This window comes from Lissotriton helveticus (assembly GCF_964261635.1).
Source record: "Lissotriton helveticus chromosome 1_1 unlocalized genomic scaffold, aLisHel1.1 SUPER_1_unloc_7, whole genome shotgun sequence".
In the NCBI taxonomy this organism is placed as follows: Eukaryota; Metazoa; Chordata; class Amphibia; order Caudata; family Salamandridae; genus Lissotriton; species Lissotriton helveticus.
Genome location: NW_027611714.1, coordinates 660,862 through 681,999, shown reverse-complemented (window position 1 = coordinate 681,999; position 21,138 = coordinate 660,862). Strand labels below are relative to the sequence as shown.

At 48.2% G+C, this 21,138-nt stretch overlaps 2 protein-coding genes across 2 annotated transcripts in view; one reads left to right on the top strand and one right to left on the bottom strand.

Moving 5' to 3' along the window:
• LOC144806430 (uncharacterized) overlaps window positions 1-14,882 on the bottom strand; it is a 342,683-nt gene extending 327,801 nt beyond the window's left edge. The window contains exon 1 of the mRNA XM_078672800.1: window positions 14,769-14,882. The gene's annotated coding sequence lies outside the window, so the exon portion shown is untranslated. The remainder of the gene's footprint in view (window positions 1-14,768) is intronic.
• Window positions 1-21,138, top strand: part of LOC144806428 (uncharacterized) — a 369,061-nt gene that overhangs the window by 174,286 nt on the left and 173,637 nt on the right. The window lies entirely within an intron of this gene.

The window sequence follows — 21,138 nt, the reverse complement described above, 5'->3', positions numbered from 1 at the left end:
GAGAGACCGCGCCAACCAGATGGGAGGAGGTATCGCCATCATCCACAGGAACACCATCCGCATCACGACCAACACCGACGACACCCTGACAAGCCCGCAGGCCCTCCCCTCCGCTGACTACATCCTCCTCGGGGACCTCAACTTCCACCTGGAGAACAACAACGACCGCAACACCACCACCCTGCTCGACAACCTCGACAACCTCGGACTCAAGCAGCTGGTGACCACCCCCACCCACTACGCCAGACACACACTCGACGCCGTCTTCTCATCCAGCAAGGATATCGCCTTCAGCCACGCCACCGGACTCCACTGGACGGACCACAGCTGCGAGCACTTCAGCTTCAGAAGAACCACGATCCACCACCACCAGCAACAGGTTGCACGAAGAAGCTGGAACAAGATCACGGCCGACCAACTCGCCGCATCCCTGAGCCAGCATCCTCCCGCCAGCTCAGCGAACCCCAGCCAGGCCGCCGACAACCTAACGAAGTGGATCAGCATCTGCGCAGACGACCTCGCCCCACTGAGGACTCCGCCCAGCAGACCCGGCAGCAAGAAGGCCCCATGGTTCAACGACGAACTCAAGAGCTCCAAGAAGATCTGCCGAGCCCTCAAGAGAGCCTGGAGAAGAGACCCAACACCGGACAACATGACCACCCTCAAGCTCGCCACCCGAAAGCACCATCAACTGATCCACGCCACCAAGAAAACAGCATTCAAGGAGCGGCTGGACAACAACGCACACAACAGCAAGGAACTCTTCAACATCGTGAAAGAGCTCTCCAACCCCAACGCCGGAAACAACGACATCACACCATCGTAGGACCTCTGCAACTCCCTCGCCTCCTACTTCCACAACAAGATCGCTGACATACACAACAGCTTCAGCACACAAACAACGCTCCCCACGACCGCACCAACGCCCCCGACCACCACCCTCAGCGCCTGGACCCCGATCAGCACCGAAGACACCATCCGCACGATGAACTCCATCCACTCCGGATCCCCCACCGACCCCTGCCCTCACCACGTCTTCAACAAGGCCGACGCCGTCATCGCACCCCACCTGCGGGACATCATCAACACCTCCTTCGACACCGCCACCTTCCCTGAGAGCTGGAAGCACGCCGAACTCAGCGCTCAACTAAAGAAACCAACAGCGGACCCCACCGAACTCAAAAACTACCGCCCAATCTCGCTCCTCCCATTTCCAGCCAAAGTCATCGAGAAGACCGTCAACAAGCAACTGGCCGCCTTCCTCGAGACAAATGGATCCCTCGACCCCTCACAGTCGGGCTTCAGGGCCAACCACAGCACCGAGACCGCCCTCATTGCTGCCACCGATGACATCCGAGCCCTGCTCGACAACGGAGAAACAGCGGCCCTCATCCTCCTAGACCTCTCCGCAGCATTCAACACTGTCTGTCACCGCACCCTAGTGCAGCGCCTCAGCAACGTCGGAATCCAGGAGAAGGCACTAGAATGGATCATCTCCTTCCTCGCCGGAAGGACACAGAGAGTCCGCCTACCCCCGTTCAGGTCAGAGGCCACCGAAGTCATCTGCGGCGTTCCTCAGGGCTCCTCGCTCAGCCCCACCCTCTTCAATATCTACATGAGCCCCCTTGCGGCCATCGCACGCCAACACAACCTCAACATCATCTCCTACGCCGACGACACACAGCTGATCCTCTCCCTCACCAATGACCCCACCACCGCCACAACCAACCTTCACGAAGGGATGCAAGACGTAGCCGAGTGGCCCGAGATACCTCAACAACCGCATCAACTTCTACACTCCCACACGCCAGCTCCGATTGACCAGCCACGCCCTGGCCGCCGTTCCCCGCATCCAAAGAGCCACAACAGGAGGAAGGTCCTTCTCCTACCTGGCCGCCAAGACCTGGAACTCCCTCCCGACCCCCTCCGCCTGACCCAAGACCACATCGCCTTCAGGAAGCTGCTCAAGACCTGGCTGTTCGAGCAATAGCGGACCCCCCCTCCCCAAGCGCCTTGAGACCCTCCGGGTGAGTAGTGCGCGATATAAATGTCTTTGATTAATTGATTGATTAGCAGATACCAAACCCCCAGTCACTAGCCCCTTCTTAGAGATGACAGTCCTGAGAGAGGAATCACTCTCAACATCTGATAAGGGATTATCCGTGGTCTTGAGTTTCTGTAACCACAGAAGTAGACTTCCCTCTCTGTCTCTTAAAGTCTTTTGAAGAAAAGTCCAGCAGATTTTACAATCTCTCACCTGATGTTCAGGGTGGAGGCAGTAGATACATTTTTTGTGGGGGTCTTTGGAATAAAGCCGGAGTTTCCCACAAGACTCACAGTGTCTGATGAGTGACCTCTTTCTAGTAGACAAAGCAGTGAAGATGGGTTTCTGAAGAGAAAAGGTAGAGGGACTGAGCAGCGCTCAGGGAGACTCCCTTCACACGACGTGCGGTAGAACATCTGAGAGCCTGAGCCTCTGAGGAGAAGGTTCCAGAGGGTGCGGTCGCCTGATTGGCTGGAGCTTGTACCATATCTAAGGACTTGGACAAGTTAGTAAAGTGACACGTTTTTTTCCTATTAACGTCCATGTTACAATACTTCCTATTGCTCTTTTAGCTGTGCTTTAGCTATGCTGTTGCTATACTGCTATTCTATGTACCGTGGGGATCTCACTTCGATGACGGGGAATGATTCAAGCATGTGAATCTATGAAAGTTACCCCATTACTGGAGAACAACAGATTTCTCACTACTGAAGCTCTTACCCAAGTTGCTTTAGCCTTAGTTATCTCTCACATTGACTACACTAACTCTTTACTTTGGCATTCCGGCATATCAATCGAAAAGACTGCAACTACTGCCAAACCAGGCTGCTAGAGTAATCTATCGCCAGCCAAGAATGCAGTATGTCACCCCTCTTATGAAAAAGTTACATTGGCTTCTGGTAGTCGAACGCAGTGCATTCAAGTTGGGATGCCTCCTCTTTAAAGCGCTCCATGGCAACTGCCCATTGTCTGTATCTACTCGGGTCCAGAAATATATCCACATTCAGGATCTTAGGTCTTCCCATTTGAATCCCCTAGCTACTCCATCCTTTAAACGCTAGAAATCGCGGGGAATAAGATTTGCGGTCCTGGCCCCTCAATTTTGGAATTCTCTCCCTTGGGACATTAGATCGATGATATCATATCCTCAATTTTGGAAACTATTAAAGACCTGGTTTTTTCGCCAGGCTTATGAATGAAATACTTAGCGGCAGGACTCTCTTGTCCGCAGCACCATGAAACCTTGTGGTGTGCGCGCGCTTTATAAGTCTTTATTAGACTGCTCACAGTCCAGTTCACTATTTGTGGCATTCTTTTGGAAGTCAGTCTGTGAGGGGTGCCACAATGGTGCCATAATCCCTCACAAACCTCCTACAGTACCAGGGAAGCCAAGGAAGGCTCTCACTTGAGTCTGGGTAGTTGGAGCCACCCAGTCCAGAATCGTCTAGATCTTGGGGTGTAAGGGTTGAACCTGGCCTCCACTAACAAGGTGACCCAAGTATGCAAACTTTCCCTGCCCTATCTGACACTTGAATGCCTTGATAACGAGGCCTGCACTTCTCAGAGCCCACAGTACTTTCCTAAGGTGGTTCAGGTGATCCTGCCAGGTGGAGCTAAAGACAGCAATAGTGTGTAGAAATGCTGCATTCAAGGATTCCAACCCAGCAAGGGCTTAGTTCACCAACCTTTGAAAAGTGGCAGATGCATTTTTCAAACCAAAGGGCATTACAGTGAACTGATAATACCCATCTGGGGTTGAAAATGCAGATATTTATTTTGCTCCTGGAGTCGTGAGACCTATATGCCAGTACTCTGATGTGAGATCAAACATACTCAGATACTTGGCTGCTCCCAACGTGTCAATAAGTTAATCTGCCCATGGAATTTGGCATGCATCAGTTTTGATCACAGCATTCGCGCCCCAATAGTCCACACAAAACCTCATTTCTTTCTTACCATCCTGGCTATGAGGCTTGGGGATTAAGACAACTGGGCAGGTCCAGGGGCTCTCAGAAGGCTTTAGAACTCCCAATTCCAGCATCATGCTTACTTCAGCTTTGATGCTCTCTTTCACATGTTCGGTCGGCCTGTATGTTTTATTCTCGAAAGGTAGCCTTTCATCAGCGTCTACAGCATGGATACACCAGCTAGTCTGGCGACAGGTCAAAAAGAAGAGCTCAGCAAACTGATTTAGGACTTGCCTGCAATCAGTCTCCTGATGGGCAGGTAGGGTGTCTGACAAGACCACACCTTCCACTGACCCATCTTTTGATTGCTGGACAGGTCAGGGGCAGGTTCACTCTTTGCTTCCCGATCCTCATCTGTAACCATGAGCATGGTCACATCTGCCATGTCATAGTAGGGTGTAAGGCGGTTGAGATGGACGACCCTCTTATGGTTCCTGTCTGAGCCAGGGTCTACCAGGTAGGTGACCACCAGTTTTCGTTCTAGGATAGGGTAGGGTCCACTCCACTTACCTTGCAGAGCCCTAGGAGTCACAGGCCCCAAAACCCACACCATCTGCCCTGGCTGGAACTCAACCATAGCAGCCTTTTGGCATTACCAGAGCTTCTGGAGCTAGGCTGGCCTCGACGTTTTTGCTTGCTATTTCCACGTACTCATACATCCTGGAGCAAAAGCCAAACACATAGTCCACTATATCTGCTAAGGTTCAACGAGAGGTTTCTCCAATCACTCTTTCACAAGGCACAGTGGTACCGACAGGAAACCCAAACAGAAGTTAAGATGAGGAGGACCCTACTCCTTTCTGTGGCCCTTCCCAATAGGCAAAAAGCAGGCAGGGAAGTAAGACATCCCTTCTTCTTTTGAGTTTTTCAGGAAGTCCACCGATCATGCCCTTCATTGTCTTGTTAAATCTTTCAACAAGGCCATTACACATTTATTTATTTATTATTTATTTATTTATTTTAGGTTTTTATAGAGCGCGTAGTCACCCTCGAGTATCCCAGCGCTGAAACCTCGTACTCCTACAGGGGGGGGGGCAGGGGAAACTTCAAGTAGATCAAGGAAAGAGGAGGGTTTTGAGGGACTTCCTAAATCTTAGGAGGTTTGGTTCCGCTCTAAGGTTCGGGGGAAGAGCGTTCCATTTTCTGGCCGTGTTTACCGAGAATCTGCGACCGCCAAAGCGGGCTTTCTTCACCCTAGGGACAACGATAAGGTTTCCCTGTTCAGACCGGAGCGCTCTCGGTGGTCTGTAAGGGGTGATCCACGTGCTCAGAATGGGGGGGCCAGCGTTGTGCAGGGTCTTGTGGGCCAGGCAGAGGGCCTTGAATGCGACTCTTTCCCTCACGGGGAGCCAATGAAGTTTTCTCAACGCTGGTTTGGCCGATGTTCTTGATGGGGTGTTTGTGAGCAGGCGGGCTGCGGCATTTTGGGTTTTTGGTAAGATCTGGTAGGTGGCTTCCGGCTTTGGCCACACTGACCAGGACGTATGCAGCGGGGGATTTGGACCCCTAATATTATGCCGTTCATTTTCAACACGCAGCTCGATGGCTCAACACAGTCCCTAGTTGGGAAATTCGGCTCTCGGCGGGAATGGTGGATGCTGGTTGTCTTCCGGAGCTGTTAATGGAGGAATCAGCAACACCAAGAGATAATCCATATATTGTGCGACAAACGGCCAGAGTATGGCATTGGTTTGTAGTGAGAGTACTTAAGCGCGCACCATTCCATAGGGAGCTCCTAATCTAGATATTAAAACCAATCAGGCAGATGGCACTCAGTATGTCCTTCCAGGCATGGAGTGAGGGGGATGCGAGCAATAAGGTGAATTGTACCCAGATTACACTTATCCCCTTTAAACATGCCCGCAATGAGTTTGGCCTAATTGTTTTGCCATCCTAAATTAAAATTATTACTCCCTGGATGTGTCCTGACTTCCCTATATTTCGTGATCATATTAGTGTAATATGCCATCTTTATAAACGTAGTGTCAATGATACATAGCATTTTTCCAAAATGATGGGATCTCTTCGTTTTGCTATGCCGATAATTTGGGAACACGGCACAACGAACTAAGAAACAGCGAGGTCCCTTTAAGTGATATGAGTAGTCATAGGAACACGTGACCGCTGACAACGCGAGCCGCGCCCTTCCCGAACTTCCGCGTTTTCCAACAAAAACAAATCCGCGACCGCATTGCCCCTCGGTTGTTGCGGGCGGTGGTTTTGGTCTGAACAGGTCTACCGGCGGGGAGTCACATCGGAGCAAGTAGGTCTTAGGTTTACACTCCATTCACCGCATAAAAAAAAACCCGCAACTCTAAAAACACACGCCAGCAGAACCGGCTATTAATACCATTATGTTATGCTGACAGATTGACCGAGCGTGAAGGTTTCCCCCCTCCGCCAGCCCATGATGTTCGACAGCGGACTTTTGAAAGTGAGTTTTACCTCCCTGTCTCGATATGACTTCTGATTGCGCTTTATTTAAAGGGCGTTTTTGCAATTTCACAATCCCGACCTTTGGTCGTTTTTGACGAGCACTTTCATTAATAAAGTATCTACCCTTAAAACATGCAGATATAATATTATTTGCGTGTTTTCTCTGATATTGGTTAAATAACGAGTAAATACTTGTCTGGGAACTCATAACATGAGATGGCCTTCTCTCGGGCACTGTACCCTGTATTTTCTACAGTACAATTTTCTGTGGTAATTTTATTAACTGGTAAATCTTGTGCACGTTGGCTTAGATAAACTGAACTCTATTAAGTCTAGTACAATTAGTAGCAAAACAGATTTGTTTGTTTCTTTTATTTTTCAGAATTTTAGTCTCCCTTAATGAGGCGAGACCCCATGGAGATTCATCCATCTTAGGAACCCTTACAGTCACCAGGTTGTATTAGTTTTTTCTTTTTCTACACCTTAGGTTAGGACACCTTAGTGAGTGCCCACCAAGGAGTATGAATGAGTGTTTTGGTCCTGACGAATGCTGAGCTGACTCTGGGCTCCTTAGCAGAAACATGTTGACCATCTTTGTTTATTTGTCACCTTTGTGAGGACTTATTGGTTCAAGCTAACCCAACCAATCACTAGTCCATTGTTTTTTCACTGTTTTTACTAGAGTTAAAGCTACCTTCTCAATAAAATTATTGTCTGATGAGTAGCCCACACTCTTTTTAAATCACGATTCTAATTTATTTATTTATTTATTTATTTTGCGATTTCTAGAGCGCCTGGTGACCCGTAGGCATCCCCGCGCTATAAACCTGAGAAGATCCAGAGGAGGGGGAGAGGGAGTGAATTATTTGGGGAACAAGAGGGTTTTAAGTTTCCTGCGGAACGCAGTGAGGGAGGGTTCCAGACGTAGACTGAGAGGGAGTGAGTTCCATGCTGTGGAGGCTTTGACCGAAAAGCGACGACCGCCGGTGCGGGCCTTCCTGAATTTGGGAACCGTGGCAAGATGTTCGGCGTCAGAGCGAAGGGGTCTGGAGGCTTTGTATGGAGTAACCATATTTTTTAGCGCGGCTGGACCAGCTCCATTGATGAGCTTGTGGGTGGTGCAGAGGGCCTTGAACTCTACTCTCTGGCGAACAGGGAGCCAGTGTAGGGCTTTGAGGGCAGGCTTTGCTGAAACTCTAGGGGGGAGGTTCATAATGAGCCTGGCCGCCGCATTCTGGGTGCGTTGGAGTTTGGCCAGGGTGTACTCAGGGGCCCCAAGATAGATGGCGTTGCTGTAATCGAGCCGGGCCAAGACAAGACCCTGGACCAGCAATTTCCTGGATGGGAGGGGAAGAAGAGGTAGGATCTTGCGCACGGAACGCAGGAGACCGAAGCAGGTGCCTGCTGTCTTGGCCGCCTGCGTTTCCATGGTTAGGTCAGGTTCCAACCATACTCCTAGTGTTTTGATCTCATTTTTAAGAGAGGGGATTTCGCCGAAGGTGTCAGGCCAAGATGATGGTGGAAAGGACGTCCATTTGTTGCCCAGGAGCATGATCTCGGTCTTTGCACCGTTCAGCTTCAAAGCCGAGTCACACATCCAGGTATGGATGTCCTGGAGACAATGCAGCAAGCTGTCAGGGTGGTTATCCAGGTGGGACAGGGAGACGACTAGTTGGGTGTCGTCAGCGTAGTTAATTATTTTTATACCGTAGGGGGCCACTACGTCTTCCAGGGGGGCCATATAGACATTAAACAGGGTGGGGCTGAGCGACGACCCCTGGGGAACTCCATTCTTCAGTGGAAGAGATTCTGACCGGGAGTTGCCGTCCCACACCTGAAAGGATCGATAGGAGAGAAAGGATTCGATCCACGCTCGCGCCGTACCCACAATTCCTGCCTTGGCCAGGCGATGTAATAGGACACGGTGATCCACCGTATCAAAGGCGGCGCTAAGGTCCAGGAGGATCACTGCCACTGATCCCCCTGAGTCTAGGATACACCTTGCCTCCTCGATGACAGAGAGGAGGGCGGTGTCCGTGCCATGGCCGGGTCGAAACCCAGTTTGGGATTGGCGCAGGATATTGTTTGTCTCAAGAAATTGGGACAGTTGCGAGTTAACTAGCTTTTCAGCCATCTTACTGATACATGGGAGCAGTGAGATCGGTCTGTAATTAGACATGTCGTCCGGGTTAAGTTGGGGTTTTTTCAGCAGGGCCTTAACAACTGCGTTCTTCCAATTGGGGGGCACCGTTCCTCCAGCGAGGGAAGAGTTGATAAGGTCCACGATGATGGGGGCTATGATGGGAGACACCTTTTTTAGGAATCTGACCGGGGCTGGGTCAAGGGGGGAACCGCTTTTCATTTTCTCTAGCGTGGACATCACCTCGGTGAGGGAAACTGCTCTGAAGGTGTCCAGCTGTGGGCTATTGTTGCCGTTCGCTATATCCGTGATGGGAGGGGGGCTGACGGTAGGAAGGGTGTCCAGTATCCGCAGGATTTTCGAATCGAAGTAGTTAGCCAGATCCTTACTTCTGTCTGGGGGGGGGGGGAGTGAGGGGGGGTGCTGTTGGGATGTTTAGTAATTCTTTGACTATCTGATAAGATTCTTTGGATGAGTTAGTCGCGGTTTTTATTCTGTTGTCATAAAACGTTGATTTAGCTAATTTCAAGGCTGTTTTGTATCGTCTTACCGCATTGTGATATATGTCCTTGTTACTATGGAGCCAATCTTTCCTCCATACTCTCTCGGCCTTCTTGCACTCTTTACGGAGCGCTCTGAGTTCGGAATTATACCAAGGTGCATGGCCCTTGGTCTTATTTTTAACCTCTCGATTTTTGATGGGGATGAGGCTGTCGAGGGAGGAGGAAATCCAGTCTCTGAACTGGGTGTCTGCCAAGGCGGGGTCGGCTGCAAGACTGGGGGTGGTAGCGTCAAGAGCCAAGGCCCAGTTTTCCATCGAAAGTCTGGCCCAAGATCTGTCCTTGGTGTAAGTTGGGGGATTATGGGGTTTCTTAAAGGACCCTGGGAGATGGGCCGAGACCAAGAAGTGGTCCGTCCACGGGAGGGGGAGGGAATTGGTGAACTGGAGGGAAGGGATGTTCGAGAATACAGGGTCGAGCAGATGTCCTTTCGAATGCGTGGCTCCTGAGTTAGCCAGGGAGAAGCCAAGGGCGCCAAGTTCACAGATTAAGTCAGATGGCCCTGTGTCTAATAGATCATCAAAATGGATGTTAAGGTCACCTGTAATCAAGAAGTTAGATGTTAAGTGGGCCAGGGATGAAACGGTTTCTAAGAAAGCGGCGGAGAAGGGGCTGAGGTGTCCAGGGGGCCGGTAGACCAGAAGGCCTGACAGGGAGTAGGATGGTGAGAGCGTCAGCGTGAACAGACAGCTCTCCGACTCCTGGTTCTGAATCTCAGTAGATCGGCAGGTGAAGTAGTCTCGGTAGATGATGGCTATTCCACCACCTCGACCCAGAGGGCGGGGTTGGGACATGATGAGAAAGCCCGGGGGAAGGGCCGAGACTATGTCGGAGTTGGAATGACCGGTGATCCAAGTTTCGGTTAGGAAGAGTATATCCAGATCGTGATCGACAATCAGATGGTTTATGAGTAGGGCATGCTTGGGAAGCGATCTGCAGTTGAGTGTCGCTAATTTGAGGCCTGGGAGTGGGGCGGCCATCCTGGGAAGGAGTAGGTTTCCAGGTTTGCAGATGTTACAGCTAGTGAAGGGGACGTTTGGGTCGTGTATTGCATGACAGGTGATATTTTTCGAAGGTCTGATGCTGAGGAGATCTCGACGTGAGTAATATCTCCTATTGGCGGTAGGTTCCGGCATGGGGGCTGGCCCTAGGCCCGGTCGTGCGCGGACGGGCGCAGACGGGCTTGCCTTAGGCGCGCCTTCAGTGCGCAAACGGCGCTCCCGCTGCGCTCGTCCGCTGCGCTCGTCCGCTGCGCTTCCTGTGCATGCACATTTCTAGGTGGAGGGGGCGTGGCCTCTAGTGGGCGTGGTCGGCGAGCGCGCCTGGTCTAATGGCGGCCGCTTTAGCAAAGTAAAAAGCGCTACAGCGTATGCACCGCTGTGTGCTTCAAGAGGCTTTTACTGTTGTGGAGGGTACAGTAAGGATCACAATTCAAGTAAATAAGTGACACCACACAAGTTTAAAACAAGGTTTTTGCCAAGGTTTGATGCGTACCTCCAGCTCCCGGCTTCCGCCTCAGGACTGGGTCAGGGATGTAAACGTTGCGCTGACGATCAGCGTTTAAGTAGGCGGGAAAATGGGGGCGTGGCCTCTAGTGGGCGTGGTCGGCGAGCGCGCCTGGTCTAATGGCGGCCGCTTTAGCAAAGTAAAAAGCGCTACAGCGTATGCACCGCTGTGTGCTTCAAGAGGCTTTTACTGTTGTGGAGGGTACAGTAAGGATCACAATTCAAGTAAATAAGTGACACCACACAAGTTTAAAACAAGGTTTTTGCCAAGGTTTGATGCGTACCTCCAGCTCCCGGCTTCCGCCTCAGGACTGGGTCAGGGATGTAAACGTTGCGCTGACGATCAGCGTTTAAGTAGGCGGGAAAATGGGGGCGTGGCCTCTAGTGGGCGTGGTCGGCGAGCGCGCCTGGTCTAATGGCGGCCGCTTTAGCAAAGTAAAAAGCGCTACAGCGTATGCACCGCTGTGTGCTTCAAGAGGCTTTTACTGTTGTGGAGGGTACAGTAAGGATCACAATTCAAGTAAATAAGTGACACCACACAAGTTTAAAACAAGGTTTTTGCCAAGGTTTGATGCGTACCTCCAGCTCCCGGCTTCCGCCTCAGGACTGGGTCAGGGATGTAAACGTTGCGCTGACGATCAGCGTTTAAGTAGGCGGGAAAATGGGGGCGTGGCCTCTAGTGGGCGTGGTCGGCGAGCACGCCTGGTCTAATGGCGGCCGCTTTAGCAAAGTAAAAAGCGCTACAGCGTATGCACCGCTGTGTGCTTCAAGAGGCTTTTACTGTTGTGGAGGGTACAGTAAGGATCACAATTCAAGTAAATAAGTGACACCACACAAGTTTAAAACAAGGTTTTTGCCAAATCACCATCTGAGTTTCTTTCTCTTGTCATCGAGCCTGATGATCGGGTAGAGTTCTCTTGGACCAAAACGACTTACAAGGGTCGCAGTCTTCCTTCTTGTGCTCCGGAGAGAGGAACAAGTTACAAACTTGATGTACGTCGGTGGAGGGAACTTGGTGTGGCACTCAGGACAGAAATAGAATGGAGGCCGTTCCATTTGAGATGGCTGGCCCTACGCAGCAAGGCCAGACGGTTGCCCACAAGGTTTTCTATCAAAAATGGAGAGTTTTCCAAACTATTTGAAACGAGGAGAACAGGGAAATGTGTACTGAAACAATACAGTTGAGGGTAGAGTGGACTGCGCACTGAGGGGAACCCGAAGAGCGGTTTCGGAGTGCAGCAATATGCACCCGAACCCGTTTGGGGTAAAAAACAATCTAACAATGGAGTCAATGCCCATGTGCACTATCACCGAAAGATGGTCACCTTACCTCGTGACTGGAAAGACTTCTTCAAAGACAACTTGCAAACATCCGGACCCAACACCAGATGGCAGGAGTATGCAAATCATGTGCATCTACAGCATACATGCCTAGAACAGAGGATTAATGGCCCCAAATCCCTGCTGTGGTATCGTCATGTTGTGGCTGAGTGTGCCATGTGATGTGGCAGGCTATAGTGCTTGGTGTGATTTGGTCATTTTTGACAAGGTGGAGTACTGAAGGCTTAGGCGTTTTTTTATTTTCTTTGTTTTTGGGATCGTGTGATATAGTGCGGTACCTACTGTATGATGTAAGTAAATAATTGCTATTATACAGTAAGGATGTGGGGTGAGTGTATTTAGGTCTGAAGACATGCTGATTATATGCAGAATAACAGGTCCGGGAAGTCACTGCTGACTAGAGCAGGTTAGCAGCTGCACAGGCCTTGGGCATTGATCCTATTGAGGATAATATGTGACGGGCCAATGGTGACTGAAGCTGGCTAGCAACAACGCTGGCTTCTGTTATTCATTACAAGCAGGGTAACAATACATGTCAATATTCACTGGAACTGGTTGGCAGTAAAGTTAACCTCTGGTTTTGAATATTAGCAGGAATTAAGGTACAGGGGTCACTACTGACTGGAGTTACTTAGCAGGATAATAGGTCTCAGGGAGCCAATACTGGTTAGCAACAATGCTGGCCTCTGGTATTCATGACAAGCAGGCTAACAATGCATGTCAATATTGACTGGAACTGGTTGGCAGTAGAGTTGACCTCTGGTTTTGTAGATTAGCAGGATGTAAGGTACAGGGGTCACTACTGACTGGAGTTACTTAGCAGGATACTAGGTCTCAGGGAGCCAATACTGGCTGAAGCTGGTTAGTATGATCACTAGTCCCAAGGTGCTACTAATGACTCAAGTTGGCTAGGATGATAACAGGTCCCAGGGGCCAGTACTAACAGGAGCTGGCTAGTAGGCTTACATACAGGTCCAAGGGGCCACTACTGACTGGAGCTGGCTAAAAGAATAACAGGCCCAAGGGTGGTGGGGTGCGAGTGGCACCAGTGACCGGAGTTGGCTAGAAGCATTGACGACCTTTGGTATTGATTAAATGCAGGATTCCAGGTCACAGGTGGCACTGCTGAATACAGCTGGCTAGCAGCAGTGGTGGCCTCTCGGAAGAAGGAATTGAGAAAGCATACCTGGATATACTGGTTTCTTTAACACCGATAATTGGTTACACATGAATGCCACAACGTGCATTGATATATTACATTACCAAATTACAATATTCTTATATTAATTTGATGTGACTGTTCGCCTTAATATGCCTGCAAAGTTACATGATTCTATTAGGCCCAGAACCGTTTTATTTAGTGATGTCCATCTCCACACTTTCCTGCACCTTGTCGTAAATTGAATATTGACAAACAGAAGTGTTATTTCCAGAAACAGTGAATTCTGCTGCTTGTCTGTGTATCTTTTATCTGCACCTCACGGACTCCTCACATTCCTCTCGAGAGAAGATCTTGCCTCCTACTCATTAGTATTGTTTAAGTAACTGTTTGTATCACGTGTTCATGTTTCATTGACTTGTATTAGGTGAAGTGTATAAAAATGCATTGTGTAGCATTAGCATTATATACTCCAACTTGCTTTAGGGTGGATGCTCTTGTCCATTGCAAAGACAATTGTCACTTGTTAGTTTGCTTGGCCTTTTGCTATTTTTGCATTAAATTTATAATAGATGTGTTGGCCTCCAGGTGTGTTGTGTTTTATTTTACATATCATAAGAGATGACGAGGAATATGACAGTCCAGTATACACATTCTTTGTATAAATCAACCCACAGTATACTGTTCTGGAGGTTCAGTCCCACAGACATTATCTCTAACTGAACACCCTAGGAAGCATGTGCTTTTCAAACCAGTTGCCCCCTGATGCGGCGTCCAAGTTATTGAATAAATCAGTTTGTCCTGAATTTTAGGAGGGTTACCGTAACTAGTGCACTCTGTTAGAGAGTGCTCACCTGTGGTAGTAAGATGTTACTAGGCACCTTATCACCTATGCATGGTGCAGGGCTTTGAGTTACAGAGCTCCTCACGCTGTGGAGAAGATTAGGTCCCATTTACCAATTTTCCCATATTTGGTCCTGATGAAATGCCAACAGATTGCTCCATGACTACACAAGGCATGAACAAAGTTGACCTGAAGTATAGACCCCAGCTTACCAGCAGGTCCATAGGTGATCAATACTTTCACACAGTGATAGGCGCCCTTAGTTCCTCAATTTCTCTGCCACTGTTTTTAATCTCAACATGGACCAGGAAGATCACATTAAGTATATTGCGGCAACTGGTCGATAGTTGATCTTATATTCAGACTTCACCAATCTCACATCTTATGACACAACATCCTCTGTCCTACTATGCTCATCCAACGTACTTATTAAAAGATCTCCGACAGAGTGCCCTCTAGGGGTGCCCACCAGGCATTGTAGCACCGGCCTGGTGAGGAGTATAGCCCAATGATGAAACATGTCACCTTCAGGTGAGTAAACACAACTTGTCTTAAAAGCACATGCTTTAGGGTGTCTGCATTCAGTTACAGAAAATGTCTCTGGGACGAACCTCTGGAACAGTATACTGTGATTTGACTGTTTTATTTTAACAAATGTACATAGCAGATATTGGCCCTTCCTTGTTTCACAAAAATGATCGGATTCCTGCCTCAGAGCGCACTTCTTACAGACGAGTATGGGGTTATCATGTTGCTGCTACAAGCTCCTTACCTGTGCGAGTTATCGGGAACGATGCAGGGGGCAGACCCAAACCAGCCACAAGTGGAGATCAATGACAAATACTGAAGAATGAACAGAGCTTCCAAGCTGGTGACCATTACTTAATTGACCCTGAAAATAAAAGACACGTTTTTAGTATTCTGGTGACTCATGACCATAAAAACAAAGGTTATAAATTCAATATTGTGTCAAATACTTAAACAAGCATTTGCAATGCAATAGGTCTCGCATTAGGAAAGTTTGAGCTATTGGTATTGTAAATGACAATTTTTTTATTTATGTGTTGGTTTTGAAAATAGCAAAATTAATAGCTTTGTCATTTACAATGCCAATAGTTATAACTTTCGCAAATGTGACACCTATAGCATTTGTAATGCAATATGTGTTGTATTTACGAGACTAGTAATAAAAACAAGTCCCTATTTTTCCAAAAATGAAAAGGAATTCAAAATGCGACCACTCATAACTCACAGACCCATTAATGCCATAACCACATTTCTAATAAAACACAAAAATAGAAAAATAAGATCAAAACAATTTTGAGAAAATATTAAGAAAATTGTACAATTTATTCGATATAAAACAATACTTTTGTACACAAATACAGTGCCATTTAATACAATTAAAAATGTGTCAATTCACATGAAGAATAATAAAATACAGGTTGTCATTATTCTTCATATGAATTGACACATTTTTAATTGTATTAAATGGCACTGTATTTGTGTACAAAACACGTCCACCACTACCACGCCCACCACCACCACACCTACCACCACCACGTCCACTACCACCATGTCCACCACATCCACCGCCACCATGTCCACCACCATCACCACGTCCATAACCACCACATCCATCACCATGCCTGAGTTAAACTTAGTGCGGCAGATAGAGCATGACATCTTCCACCCTATCAAGCTTGTTGGCGCTAGAATCATCTCACAATGGGCTCTACCCGAGTATCTAAATTAGAGTAATAATGCTCTATCATATGTGATGAGCTTACCGTTTTCTGGGACAAATCCGGCATGGTTCCTCGCCCTCGACCGTGTCCGTAAACAGGCGGGCTAGCCTTAGGCGCGCCAGCAGCGTGCCGCTGCACGTCCATGCTGTGGGCACCATAAGTAGGCTTATGCTTAACTACTAGAGCGCTGACCTGTCCCTCGCTCCCCACGAGGGTGAGTCCTCCAGCTGTGGTCACTGGTCCTGCCCAGCCCAGCTCCCGTTCCCGTTCTACTGTTCGACGTAAGTCAGGCTTACCCACAGTGAGTAAGCATTCAATGCAATTTCAGTTTAAAAAACATTTGTTTCAAAAAGCTTTAAATTTAAAATGCGATTGTCTTAGAAGCATCCAGAGTAATTTTAAAAGCGATACATTCAATCATTCAAAATACTCTGGCTTAAAGAGACTGTGCAAACAAGCAAGTTCTCAGTTAGTACTCTCTGGTACCGTGTGTCTGACCTGTGTTAGTTTCTCTGATTCTTCCTGTTTCTCTTGTTAAGCCATGGCAGCTTCTTGAGCTGTGCAGGGTGTGACCATCTGGAAGGGCAGCCCCAGCCCTCCAGGTCTTTACATGCGGGCCCCTCGGAAGCAGCAGCACTGGGCTGCTGTTTACTTGACTCAGAACTAACATGAAAAAGAAACGTACATATACAGCAAACACTTATTTAAAGGTTAATTGCAGTTAGAACAATCATTTACAATGCAATAAGTCTCGCAGCATTAAAGTTAGAGTTACTGGCATTGTAATTGACAATGCTTTGCATTAATTTTTTTTTTAATTTGCAATTGGTATGTAAACATTGTTTGTGAATGGTTAGCTGTTGCTTATGCTAAGCAAAGTTGGCAGTAATATAGAGTGCTAGTCTTGCTTGTTATAAGCATGCTGATTTAAAGCGCTCTGATACCTGCACTGACGGCAGGTGGTGTGTGTTCCTGGTGGAAGCGTGCACTGATGGCTGGTGGTGTGTGTGTGCCTGGTGGAAGTGTGCACTGACGGCTGGTGGTGTGTGTGTGCCTGGTGAAAGCATGCACTGACGGCTGGTGGTGTGAGTGTGCCTGGTGAAAGCGTGCACCGACGGCTGGTGGTGTGTGTGTGTGCCTGGTGAAAGCGTGCTCTGACGGCTGGTGGTGTGTGTGTGCCTGGTGAAAGCGTGCCTGGAGGAGCAGTGGTGACGCAGGGCTCCTATGCCCGAGGGAGAGCCCCGCGTAGGCTGCAGATGTCCGGAGTGCCGGTAAGTGGGCCTTACTTGTAGGGGGGGCGGCAGGAGGGTGTCGGTAAGCTCGTGTATGTGTGCGCGCGTGTGTGTATGTGTGCGACGGTGGGGGGGGTGTTTCTATATGTGTACATGCGTGTATGTGCGCTCATGTGTGTGTCTCTGTGTGCTACGGGGGAGGGGGGTGTCTCTGTATGTGTGCGTGCGTGTAGGTGTGCTTGTGTGTGTGTCTCTTGTGTGCGACGGGGGAGTAGGGTGTCTCTGTATGTGTGCGTGCGTGTATGTGCGCTTGCGTGTGTGCCTCTGTGTGTGCACATGCGTGTGTGGTGGAGCTTTCCAGGAGACAGGAGCTGGCCACAGCGAGCGCGTTCTTGTGCGCGTGGCCCGCTCAAATCGCCTTCCGGCAGAGGAGAGGCACGCGGCCAGGTCCTGTCTCCTGGAAAGCTGCGTCGCTAACAATAGGTCTCTGGCGAGACAGCGCTCGCGCTGTTAACGCCACGAGAAATAAAAAGGAGGTAACTAGGCCCTTAACTTTAGGAACACCTTCATTCTTAAAGGCAGCCACTAGATATAAATGCTTTGTTTCCCCTACCCAGAGTTAACACCCCCGATGGCATCAGTACGGCCCTCGGTCCTACCATAGACCAAACTTTGCGGGCCCCAGGAAAATGTTTGTGAGTACCTGTGACCTAGATCAACAAAAGATGGAAGTAGTTAGACAGGAGGATGAAACAGAAGCTTGCATCTCTGAAAGGCACAAACAGGAACCAATGAAAACAAGCATTGGTATAGCCAATAGGTTGCGCCGTTGGGACCTTATAAGTGTTTAGCCATGCAACAGTTGATATTGTTGCCCCAAGGATATTGTGCTGGATAACTAAACACGTATAAGGTCCCAGAGGCGAGACCTACTGGCTATGCCCATGCTTGTTTACCTGATGGGCATTGGCTGACCGCTACCTGGTTACTGAGGCCCTAGTGATGTTTAGACATATTTTTCTTTATCCACATCAGATGTGCAGGCCCAGGGCTATGTAGCAATGAGGCGCAGTTGGTGGTGCTGACTGTGAGTGTGATCTTTCACTTTCAATTGACGGGGCTGCCCCCCTTTACTCTGGTGAAAGCCAAAAACGGAATTCGAGTCGATCTTCTCATCACACTGAGTTTTCAGGCTGAAAAAATGTCAACGTTTGCTGAGGCCTTCAAAAGAGTGACCCAGCTCAGCAGACACAAGGAGACCCAGTATAGCTGCTATGTAGTACAGACCTTAAGGTACCCAGACCCAGCGGGAAAAAAAAGAGTGACCCAACTCCACCAATTTATTTATGCGATTTTCTATAGCGCGAACTTTACCCAAAGGTGTCAGAGCGCTTTACATAAGCACCAGTTGAGAAACATAAGGACTTAGGATTACATGCGTTACAAAAGAAGGATACACACGGAAAAAATTGCAAATGTACAAGATGTAAAGTCACACAAGGAGGCGATACACGTGGATATACTCTAAGATAGTAAAAAGGTCTCTTGCATTTACTAGTGATTGGAGTTATCTCTATATACATGGGGAAGGGATAGACATGGATATACTCTAAGAGTCACATAGAAATGGAATAGAGCACAACGGTCTACTGCATAAACTAGTGATTAGAGTTATCTCTATATACATAGGGAAGTGCTACGAATGGATATAATCTAAGAGTCACATAGGAATGTAAGAGAGTACAAACATCTACTGCATATACTAGTGATTAGAGTTATCTCTATATACATAGGGAAGGGATACGAATGGATATACTCTAAGAGTCACATATAACAGGTCTACTGCATATACTAGTGTTTAGAGTTATCTCTATATACATAGGGAAGGGATACGGATGGATATACTCTAAGAGTCACGTAGGAATGGAAGAGAGCACAACGGTCTGCTGCATATACTAGTGATTAGAGTTATCTCTATATATAGGGAAGGGATACGGATGGATATACTCTAAGAGTCACGTAGGAATGGAAGAGAGCACAACGGTCTGCTGCATATACTAGTGATTAGAGTTATCTCTATATATAGGGAAGGGATACGGATGGATATACTCTAAGAGTCACATAGGAATGGTAGAGAGTACAAAGGTCTACTGCATATACTAGTGATTAGAGTTATCTCTATATACATCGGGAAAGGATACGGATGGATATACTCTAAGAGTCGCATAGGAATGGTAGAGTACAAAGGTCTACTGCATATACTAGTGATTAGAGTTATCTCTATATACATAGGGAAGGGATACGGATGGATATACTCTAAGAGTCACGTAGGAATGGAAGAGAGTACAAAGGTCTACTGCATATACTAGTGATTAGAGTTATCTCTATATACATAGGGAAGGGATACGGATGGATATACTCTAAGAGTCACCTAGGAATGGTAGAGAGTACAAAGGTCTACTGCATATACTAGTGATTAGAGTTATCTCTATATACATAGGGAAGGGATACAAACGGATATACTCTAAGAGTCACATAGGAATGGTAGAGTAAAAAGGTCTACTGCATATACTAGTGATTAGAGTTATCTATATATACATAGGGAAGGGATACGGATGGATATACTCTAAGAGTCACATAGAAATGGTAGAGAGTACAACGGTCTACTGCATATACTAGTGATTAGAGCAGGCGCGGTGCGTCCATTGGGGCGTAGGGGCGAAGCCCCACTAAGCCCCATGGACCCACCACGTTGTCACTAGAAGCCAAACACAATTATTTAAAAAAATCGCGCTATCTGCCGGCCGGGAAACCGGGAGACACCCGACCTTCCCGGAGTGTGCAAGGGGGGGGAGGGGGGGGGGGGGGGGGGAAGGATCGGGCTGCTGCAGCTGCGCAAGTGTATTTTTGGGCACAAACATGCCCGCGCATGCGCAGATCGTTTTCTTGTGAATTCCCCCTTAGAGAGAGGACCAGGGGGCGGGCCGCAGCCCCCGGGGTTACACAGGGCGACTGGGCGAGGAGTCATGGTGCCCCCCCAGCCAATCCTGGCGCAGGATTGGCTGGTCACTACATAGCCCTGTTACATAACCCCTGACGGATAGCACGGCCGACTTTGGTGATGGGAAACCAGGTTCGAGCCTCTTATCGAACCATAAAAATGTATACATGACTTACACTGGTGTTAAATAAATAGATATTTTAAAAAACAAATAAAAATGATGTTCCGACTAAGGTGTGAAATTGGTGTCGAATAAATACATGTTTTTAAAAACAATTAATATTAATCATGTATCATTGGTGCTGGAGTACAAGGTTCGAGACTGGTATTAAACACTGACAAGCTGTGTGCAAGTTATAGGGTCATAAAAATACATGAATGATGGATGGATGCATGAATGGATGCAGGATGAATGATGGGTGGATGAATGGATGGGTGGATGCATGAATGAATGATGGATGCAGGATGGATGCAGGATGGGTGGATGGGTAGATGAATGCATGATGGATGCAGGATGGATGCAGGGTGGATGGATGGGTGCATGAATGAATGATGGATGCAGGATGGGTGGATGGATGATGGATGAATGATGGGTGGATGAATGGATGGGTGGATGCATGAATGAATGATGGATGCAGGATGGATGCAGGATGGGTGGATGGGTAAATGAATGAATGATGGATGCAGGGTGGATGGATGGGTGCATGAATGAATGATGGATGCAGGATGGGTGGATGGATGGATGGATGATGGATGAATGATGGGTGGATGAATGGATGGGTGGATGCATGAATGAATGATGGATGCAGGATGGATGCAGGATGGGTGGATGAATGAATGATGGATGCAGGGTGGATGCAGGGTGGATGGATGGGTGCATGAATGAATGATGGATGGATGGATGGGTGGATGCAGGAATGGATGCAGGAATGGATGGATGATGGATGGGTGGATGGATGCATGAATGAATGAATGATGGATGCTGGATGGGTGGATGGATGGGTGGATGAATGAATGATGGATGCAGGATGGATGGGTGGATGGATGGATGGGTGCATGAATGATGGATGCAGGGTGGATGGATGGGTGCATGAATGATGGATGCAGGATGGGTGGATGGATGGGTGGACACATGAATGGATGAATGATGGGTGGATGGGT